Raw genomic sequence first — 10,738 nt, 5'->3', positions numbered from 1 at the left:
AACATACACTTTGAACAATTTAGATGCAATTGGTTGGCCGAACACCAAAGTTGCTTAGCGTTCAAATCGTTTTGTAGACGAGAATGATGTAGGGGATTATTGTATGATAGAAAAAGTTGACATCGTCCGTATACATGAGTACACGGGCATGTGATATAACAGAGGGGAGATCATTTATAAAAAGAGTAAAGAGTAAAGGTCCAAGATGACTACCTTGACGAACACCAGAAGTAACGTGAACCCGTTTAGAGGTAGTCAGCCTCAGCAGTACTCTTTGGGTCCTACCTTTTAACTAAGAATTATTCCAAAGCAAAAGATACGAAGGGAAACCCATTCGGTCAAATTTAAAAAGTAAAATGTAATGGTGCACAGAGTCAAACGCCTTACTGAAGTCAGTGAAAATGACATTTGCATTTTCGATAGGAAAGCATCATTTACCACGAAAGTAAACTCAAGCAGCTTGACCGATTCTTTACGAATCTATGTTGAACAGAGGAAACAACTGATATGTAAAAATGCTGCAAATGCGAAGTTATTATTTTTTTCAAATAATTTAGGAATAGCGGACCGTTTTGCAATGCCAATGTAAATTTGTATATCAGACTTCCCGCCCTTCTTGTGAAGAGGAATGATATAAGATTCTTTCCAAAGAGATGGAAAGACAGAAGTTTCAAGGGATAGATTAAAAAGCTTTAGCAATTGATAAAGAAGGGAAGAACTACACTCCTTGAGTAGACAGCTAGGAATATTGTCCGGCCCAGGAGAGTAAGAAGACTTTAAAGAGTTTATAGTGTTGTCTTCATTCTTGACTAATTTATCTAATTGAAGCTAACGAAGCATTGACTTGTGTCATAGTTTTATTTATTATCTATTTTTGTAGTTATAGTTAGTCATAGATTACCGCAATCTCAATGAATTAACTATTAATAATAAATACCTTATCTCGATCATGGATGAAATATTAGACAAACTTGAAAAATGTCAATATTTCACAACCATTGATCTAGCCAAATGCTCCCACAAAATCCAAATGGATCCTGGTTCAATACCCAAGACCGCATTTTCGACTAAACATGGCCATTACGAGTACACTCGCATGCCACTTGGTCTTAACAATGCACCTGTAACGTTCCAACATTGTATGAACAATCTCTTAGAAGATTTAAGTTTTAAGGATTGTCTGGTCTACTTAGACGACATTATTATTTTTTCCACTTCATTGGAGGAACACATTTCGTCGCTACAAAAAGTATTTAAGAAGCTTAGAGCAGCTAACTTAAAACTTCAGTTGGATAAATGCGAGTTTATGAGAAAAGAAACTGAATTTCTCGGTCACATCATCACAACTGAGGGTATAAAACCAAATCCCAACAAGATACAAGCAATTGTCAAAATCCCAATTCCAAAAACCCCAAAAAAAAATTAAATCATTTCTAGGATTATACCTATTTTTAATGGGTTCAAAACCATTTTCATTAACTACAGACACAAGAGCATAAGCCTATATGCTATGCAAGTATAACATGACATAAATTATTTAACGATTGAAAAAGAATTATTAGCAATCGTTTGGGCCACTAAATACTTTAGGTCCTATTTTTTTGATCGACGATTTCAAATCCTTAGTGATCACAGACCACTCGTCTAACCTGAAAGCACCTAACACGAAATTTCAACGATGGAAAATCAAGCTAAATGAGTTTGCTTTCCAAAATTAATACGTCCCAGAAAAAGAAATTATGTGGCAGATGCTCGGTCCAAAATTCAATTGAACGAAAACTTCTTGGGCGAAGAAACCATTAGCACGAGAGCAACCATACATAGTGCTCAAGAAGACAACAGTAACTATTTACAAATCACAGAAAGACCACTTAATTATTATAATCGACAAATAGAATTTGAAAAAGGAACCGAGAACGAAACAAAAGTTACGAATTACTTTCACAAAACCAACATAAAAATTACGTACAAAGACATGACTAATACGCATGCCAAAGAATTAATAAAAGAATACTTATGCACAAAGAAAAGTGTGCTATACTTCCACAACGAACCAGATTTTCCAATTTTTCAAGAAGCCTACTTAGAAATAATAAGTCCAAATAATTCAACAAAGGCAATGAAAACTAGTACAAAATTAATAGACCTTCAAACATACGCAGAATTCAAAGAATTAATATTAAAAAAGCACAAAGAATTATTACATCCAGGAATTGAAAAAACTATCAATTGGTTCAAAGAAACCCACTATTTCCCAGATTATCAAAATTTAATTCAAAATCTAATAAATGAATGTGAGATTTGGAACATCGCAAAAACAGAACACAGGGATACAAAATTAACTTTCGAAATAACTCCGGAAATCGCTAATATCCGAGAAAAATATGTAATGGATTTTTACATAGTAGGAGATAAACAATTTTTATCTTGCATATCTATTCAAAATTTGCATCATTAATAGAAATAATAATTAGAGACTGGTTAGAAACCAAACGAGCTATATTACAAGTGTTCAACCAAATGGGTAAACCCATCGATATAAAAGCAGACAAAGACTCAGTTTTTATGTGCACAGCTTTACAATTATGGCTAAAATCAGAAGCAGTAAATATTAATATAACCACTAGTAAAAATGGTATATCCGACGTACAACGATTTCATAAGACAGTTAACGAAAAATTAAGAATCATTAACAGCGACTCGGACGTCGAAAATAAACTTACAAAATTTGAAACTATACTCTATGACACTCTAGCTAATAAAGAAAGACTAATAAATAACCCCAACAAAAATCGAACAACGAACGAGTTTGGAAGAAAAGTTATAGCAAGAATTAATGTTAGCGATCTGTAGAACATGGACCATTTGACTTAGGTCAGTTTTTCCAAAGGCTTGTAAAAGAAGCCGGTATACATGAGATCAGTCAACTCAAACTGGCACCGAGCGAAAAGGTATTTGAATTAATTTCAATCAAATCAATTAAAAATATGGGCAAGAAAAAATTTATATTATTACGAGTAGCGCTACGCAAGCCAGTGCCCATAGTAGAAAATTAACAAGTGAGAGGTGCTAGTCGGGAGCTCCCGACTAGGGAATACCCTGAACACTCTTATTCCAAAACCAAATAATTTAAAAACAAGTAAGAAGTACTAGTCGGGAGCTCCCAACTAGGGAATACCCTGAACACTCTTATTCCAACACCAAATAAGCCACTTTATATATTGGCTCTGGATCATGTTACGCAGCGCAATCACTAGCCTCTAGCTGACCGTTTATGCTTTTTATGAGCAACATATATGCTCACTAACACAGGTATATGCAAGCTACTCAATCTACTCTTCTTTGTAGCTGTCAACCAATAACAGCGTAAGTATATAGATGTATCCATAGGCTAAGTGAATTATATATACTTTGAATAAAGACAATTTTAAAACCGAAATCAATCAGAACTGACGTGTTTTTTACACACTTTATACAAATACAATATATGGGAAAAAAGAAAATAAGAATATTTTTAATAAAGTAAAGAAAAGTAAGCTAGATATAAAATGTGTTAAGTAGATAGGACCGAGAGAAAAGTAATGGGAACTCACCGACCCGGTGGGGGAAAATGTGCAGCCTTTCCGGCAAGCTATGCCCCTGCCTATAGCTGGGAATGGTCGGTGACTTCCCGAAGGTCTCCTGAAAGCAACGATTTTATTAGTAGTAGAGAAGGTTCGGTAGAGAAAACGTGATGCAAATTAGCATAATTTTTACATAGCACGCGAAATGGATTGCGTATAGCGTTATGCACGTAGAGGAATAAGGGGCGATAATTTCTGGTTGGTCTAGACGAAACAGATATCGGATTTCGCCAATAATCAACTTATGTAAAAGGACAAACGACACTGAGAATTGTTCTACGGTTGGTTAACGACAGTATTTAGTTTAAGGGAATTTCCTTTTTAGCTTTCATCTTGACGGATTTGGTTTAACACCATCTGCTTTTACATGTCCATAATACTCGATTTCTTTACTTTTAGAAATACTGGTTTTTGTTCAGTTGCGTCTCCCGAATGTAAGAACTACCCGGCATTTTTGTTTTTAGTATTTGAAGAATTTATCTGTCAAGGTCTACTTTTGCTCTTAATTGTTTCAATAGAACTATTCCTTTAAGACCGCTAAAGTATTAGTGGAATTTAAATAATAAGAAATTAGCTGTTTCCTCTGGTTTGTATTCGTCACATATTTATACCATGAACCCATTATAAATGGGTAAAAGGGTATATTGTATTTGTGCAAAATCCAAATGTAGCCCATTTATATTAAAAACTACAGTAGCCCGCATAGCCACGTCGCAGAAACTAAAAACAAGTAGGGAAAGTAATAAATGGCAAAATCGTAGAACCGTCTGTATCCGAGTATAACAGCCCACTCTTGTTAGTTCCGAAAAAAACATTACCAAAGTCGGAAGGAAAGAAATGGCGATTAGTAATTGACTATCGCCAAATCAACAAAAAACTACTTTCTGATAAATGCATACTCGCCAGAATTGATAATATTCTAGACAAACTGGGCAGAGCTAAATACTTTTCATGCCTCAGGTTTCCACCAAATTGAACTTGAAGAAAATTTAATAAATATAACATATTTTCCAACGAGCAATGGATCATATCGCTTCACGCGATTACCATTTGGTCTTAAAATAGCACCAAATTCATTTCAGAGAATGATGACTATAGCATTCTCGGGTTAAGAACCCTCTCAAGCATTCCTCTAAAGTTGCATCCGGAAAAATGTTCATTTTTCATTCATAAAGTGACATTCTTAGGTCACAAATGCATATTGCCAGATGACAAGAAATTTGACGTCATCGAAAATTATCCTGTCCCTCATGATGCGGACAGCGAGAGACGATTAGTAGCAATCTGCAATTATTATCGTAGATTTATAAAATACTTCGCCGATTATTCACAGCACATAACTAGATTATGTAAAAAGAATGTTCCTTTTGAATGGTCAAGTGAATGCTTAAACGCATTCCAATACCTTAAAGCAAAGCTTATGAACCCCACATTATTACAATATCCTGATTTTCACACAATATTTTGCATTATAACATATGCTAGTAAACAAGCTTGCGGAGCGGTTCTAACTCAGAACCGTGACGGAATTCAGCTCCCAATAGCTTATGAGATGTTCATTTACAAAACGGGAAAGCAATAAGAGCACAACAGAACAGGAGTTAGCGGCAATTCATTAAACAATTACCCATTTTAGACCATATATTTATGGCAAACACCTTACTATTAAAACTGATCACAGACCATTGACATATCTTTTTTCTATGACTAATCCCAGTTCGAAATTAACTCGCATGCGGCTAGAGCTTGAAGAATACGACTTCACAGTAGAATACCTAAAGGGCAAAGATAATTTTGTAGCAGACGTACTTTCGCGTAATAATATAAAAGAACTCAAAGATATGCAACATAAGGTCCTGAAAGTCACTACCATGCGACAAAGTAGACAAAATAAAAACTGTACAGTAGCAAATTATGAACTCCTGCAAAGGCAGGAGTCATAAAAATGTATATCAGCCCTACGTACATGAAGTCATCTCAAATGATTAAGCACGAAAAGTAGTGACCTTGCGCATAACAGAATCTAAATAGTTATTTAAACATGGAAAAAATTATCGCAAGAATTGAAGTAAGCGATTTATATACTAATGGAATCCTCGATATAGGGCAGTTCTTCCAAAGAGCTTCCTAGAGCTTCCGTCTAGGGGATACCCTGATCTCTCGTCTTCCAACATCAAATGCATATATATATATATAATTAAGTTTTACACGTTAGGTTACTATAAAAAAATATATTTCAATATATTATTTTCACTTAACGGCTACTTTTGTTGAGTACATTCAGATTTGCTTCCCGAATATGAACTGATTTATCTAACTGTTGCGGTCGCTTAGCAAACTTCGCTTTGAGAGAGTTTGAGTCAAAATTGAGTGAAGTTTGAGCTGCGTCAGCAATTATGCGTGGGATAGTGCTCTGATGGGAACATTGACAGTGCCGTGATATTTAGGGTGAATTGTTTATGTCTACCAAAGGGGGACAGTTTGATCTTGACCAATATCGATGTTATCACCAGGCTCTTTGTTTACAATATTAGAAATGTTTATACTTGTGCTTATGCTTATGTGCTAAGTTATGTTAAAGGGTGGGTGCGACTATTGATATGTAACTCCCCCAACCATTAGAAAAGTGCCTGTCCTCAGGTGCTTAAGTTTGGGTATAGTGTAACATTTTCTTCTTTTACAATTGGTATATCTCCTATTATTGTAGCTGTTTCTTCTACTTTGGGTTTTTTATATTTTATAATTAATTTCTTAGGTATGCTTTTGAACTTATATGTCAAATACAGTGTTAAACTTATTAATATAATTACAAATATGGTTATTGTAATTATCTGGAATACATTGTAAAATTTTGTATGTTCGTTTATAATTTGTTTCGTTTGTACAAACGAAAGTGATTCTAATTTTATAACATCATTGCTTACGTAAATGCTTTGAGTATAATCTAACATATTGTTTGAAATTGAAATTTCATTAATTTGCAGTGAACAATTAAAAATTTGTATTATATTGTTTCCTTCTACTGTTATTTCGTTATTTATACAATTATGATTTAATATAGTTTTTGGTAAATTCCAAGTTAAAATTATATTTGGTTCTACGTAGTTGATTTGAAAATTTTGCAAAATTTTAGTATAACTACATTCTGATGTTATTTGGTTTAAAATTCCTGTCAAACATTAATTATTAATTAATTTTTTGTTTCTTTGCTATAAACTTTTTTATCTTGGGTAAAATATTTTTTATTATTTCTCGAGAAATATGGGATATTATCAGTATTTCGTTTGTATCTGATTTAAACCAAGTGGAAGTTTTTGTATTCAACAATTTCTCAGAATTAACATGCAACAAATAGTCATGTTTTAGTAATTTTGGGTTAAAAATGCCTAGTCTTGTGAGCTGCATTCCCATCTCAATGACTTCTATATATTCTGTAAAGTGTTGTAAGTTAAATATAAGGATATCTAATTTCTTTCCTTTTTGTTTCTCTTGATCTAGTTCGTTCATGATTTCTATTCCCTTGTTTATAGCTTCTATTATGTAATTTAATTCGTTTACCTGAACGCTGTTTTCTGCTAAGTTGCTTATTTTTTGTTCAATTTCTGTTTTGTCTTCTTGATCTAATGTTCCAAATAAGTATTTATATGCTGTTCCTACTATGTTAACTAAACCTCTTTTGCTGCGTTTGGCTATTTTTAAGCCGTTTATTTCTCTGTTTAATTTTTCTATTAGATACTCGATTGGTATAAGGTTATTGAATTCTTTACTTTGTTCAATTAAATTGTTAAAATTTTCTTCGGTTTTTGTTATATTAACCGTTTAACGGTGGAATTCGTAATCTGTCGGAATGTCTATGGTTCCTTTTTTAAATATGAGATATCAGTTAAGGGCTTTGATAGGATTAATTTCAATACTTTGTGCATTTATATGGTTTACAGTTATTGATAGTAATATTATAATAATTTGTTTAAGCTGGTGCTTGTATGTTTTGATCGCTGTCTGTTGTTGACCTGTAATTGTTATATTTGCTTTGATTAGTCTTCTTTTTCTTTTTGAATTTGGTTTTGTAATGTGTTATTTTCCTGCCTCTGTTAGTTTCCTCAAAATGTTTGTCGTCGATTTTTCTTAGTTCTCCTGTTTTCTTGAACGGGGTTGTCGTCTTCGATTTAACTAATGGTGAGTGTTTGTATCTAGTGTCAATTTCATAATTTGTTCGATTTTTGTTGAGGTTATATATTAGTTTTTCTCTATTAGCTTGAGTGTCATACTCTAGTGTACATTCGTATATGAATATGTCCGCTGGTGTTCTGTTAGTCGTTTTGTGCTTTGTTTTATGATTGTACGTGTAGAGTATAGTTTCAAATTTTGTAAGTTTATTTTCGACGTCTGAGTCGCTGTTAATGATTCTTAATTTTTCGTTAACTGTCTTATGAAATCGTTCTACGTCGGATATACCATTTTTACTAGTGGTTATATTAATATTTACTGCTTCTTCTTTAGCCATAATTGTAAAGCTGTGCATATAAAAGCTGAGTCTTTGTCTGCTTTTATTTCGATGGGTTTACCCATTTGGTTGAACACTTGTAGTATAGCTCTTTTGGTTTTTAACCAGTCTCTACTTTTTATTTTTATTAATGATGCAAATTTTGAATAGATATCAATGCAAGATAAAAATTGTTTATCTCCTACTATGTAAAAATCCATTACATATTTTTCTCGGATATTAGCGATTTCCGGAGTTAATTCGAAAGTTAATTTTGTATCTCTGTGTTCTGTTTTTGCGATGTTGCAAATCTCACATTCATTTATTAGATTTTGAATTAAATTTTGATAATCTGGGAAATAGTGGGTTTCTTTGATTATAATTATAATATAATAATTAAGTGGTCTTTCTGTGATTTGTAAATGGTTACTGTTGTCTTCCTGAGCCATATGTATTGTTGCTCTTGTGCTAATTGTATCTTCGCCTAAGAAGTTTTCGTTTAAGTGAATTCTGGACAGAGCATCTGCCACATAATTTTCTTTTCCTGGGACGTATTTAATTTGGAAATCAAACTCATTTAGCTTGATTTTCCATCTTTGTAATTTCATGTTAGGTTCTTTCATATTATATAACCAGACGAGTGGTCTGTGATCACTAAGGATGTGAAATTGTCGACCAAAGAGATAGGACCTAAAGTATTTAGTGGCCCAAACGATTGCTAATAATTCTTTTTCAATCGTTGAATAATTTAACTCATGCTCGTTGAGAGTTCTACTTGCATAGCATTGCCATATTACTCGCGTCTGTAGTTAATGAAAATGGTTTTTCGAAGTTAGGGTATATTAAAATTGGGTCGGATGTTATGAGTATTTTTAGCTTTTCAAACGCTAGTTCGTAGTCTCTGTCTTTTATACTGATTTTTGCTCCCTTTTTTTAATTTAAGTGTTAATGGTTTTACTATATTAGCGAAATTTGGTATAAATTTCCTATAGAAACCACATAACCCTAGAAATGATTTAATTTCTTTTGGGGTTTTTGGAATTGGGAATTTGACAATTGCTTGTATCTTGTTGGGATTTGGTTTTATACCCTCAGTTGTGATGATGTGATCGAGAAATTCAGTTTCTTTTCTCATAAACTCGCATTTATCCAACTGTAGTTTTAAGTTAGCTTCTCTAAGCTTCTTAAATACTTTTTGTAGCGACAAAATGTGTTCCTCCAATGAAGTGGAAAAAATAATAATGTCGTCTAAGTAGACCAGACAATCCTTAAAACTTAAATCTTCTAAGAGATTGTTCATACAACGTTGGAACGTTGCAGGTGCATTCTTAAGACCAAATGGCATGCGAGTGTACTCGTAATGGCCATGTTTAGTCGAAAATGCGGTCTTGGGTATTGAACCAGGATCCATTTGGATTTGGTGGAAGCCTTTGGCTAGATCAATGGTTGTGAAATATTGACATTTTCCAAGTTTGTCTAATATTTCATCCATGATCGGGATAGGGTATTTATCATTAATAGTTAATTCATTGAGATTGCGGTAATCTATGACTAACCGGAACTTTTGCTTTCCAGATGCATCGTTTTTCTTTGGAACGATTATTACTGGTGAGCAGTAAGGGGATTTGGATTTACGTATGATATTTTGTTTTATCATATCGCTTATTTGTTTATTTACTTCCTCATCGTATATTTGAGGATATTTGTATGGACGCTTGTAAATTGTGTCCTCATGTTTTGTTAGAATTTTGTGTTTAATTGTACTAGTGAAAGTCAAATTGTCACCTTCATGGTAGTGGATATCACGAAATTCATGTAAACCTTTTTTAATTTTTTCTTTCTCTTCTGAGTTTAGGTGCTCTAGCCTAAGCTCATTGTTTTCTATTAATTCTTTATTAATAGCGAAGTTAAATGGTCTGTCCTCTGTTGAGGGTGGATCAAGGCACTCTTGTGCGGTCATGTCCTCTTCGACCTCTTCGTCATTATATCTAAAACAAAAGTTAAATTCTCCTAAGGTTACGGATCCTTGCGCATAGTCTATTTTTGCTTGACATGCTTCAAGGTATTCTCTCCCAATCAGAACATCATAATGCTCTGAGAGGTCGTGAATATAGAATTTTTGTTTGCTCGGACAAATTTTGCTTGCTCCTAATCGTATACTTTGTTTTAATCCAATAACACCACTTATGGTGTGAACCTTTAATGTTTCGTTGTAAACTGGAAAATTTAAGCGGTTTGTTTTCATTAGATTTATGGTTGAACCTGTGTCGATGACACATTTTAGAACTTCGTCATTCATAATCAATTTTATAAATGGATTTCTTCTGTTTGTTCCGAGGCTTGCTGATGAAAATTTTCGGATGTATCCATTTTCATCTGCCCACTGTTACTATCTCCTTGACGTTTAGTCGGAGGGTTTGGTGCATTCAAGCGTGAATGGGACTACCTTTGATAGTTTAAGGGATTTTGGTATCTACCTTGACTTAATTTTTGTTGGAATTCGTGGTGAGCTTTCTGGTTGTCTTCGGACTTATTGTGCTGTTTATTTTGTGCGTGATAACTCTGATTCGTGTTGGAATAACCACTTGAAATGGTGGTTGGGTTAGCATTTTGCTGATAATTTACCATGTTC

Source organism: Drosophila virilis, unplaced genomic scaffold (genome assembly GCF_030788295.1).
Source record: "Drosophila virilis strain 15010-1051.87 unplaced genomic scaffold, Dvir_AGI_RSII-ME tig00001925, whole genome shotgun sequence".
NCBI classification, from domain to species: Eukaryota; Metazoa; Arthropoda; class Insecta; order Diptera; family Drosophilidae; genus Drosophila; species Drosophila virilis.
This window is presented reverse-complemented; position numbering follows the sequence as displayed.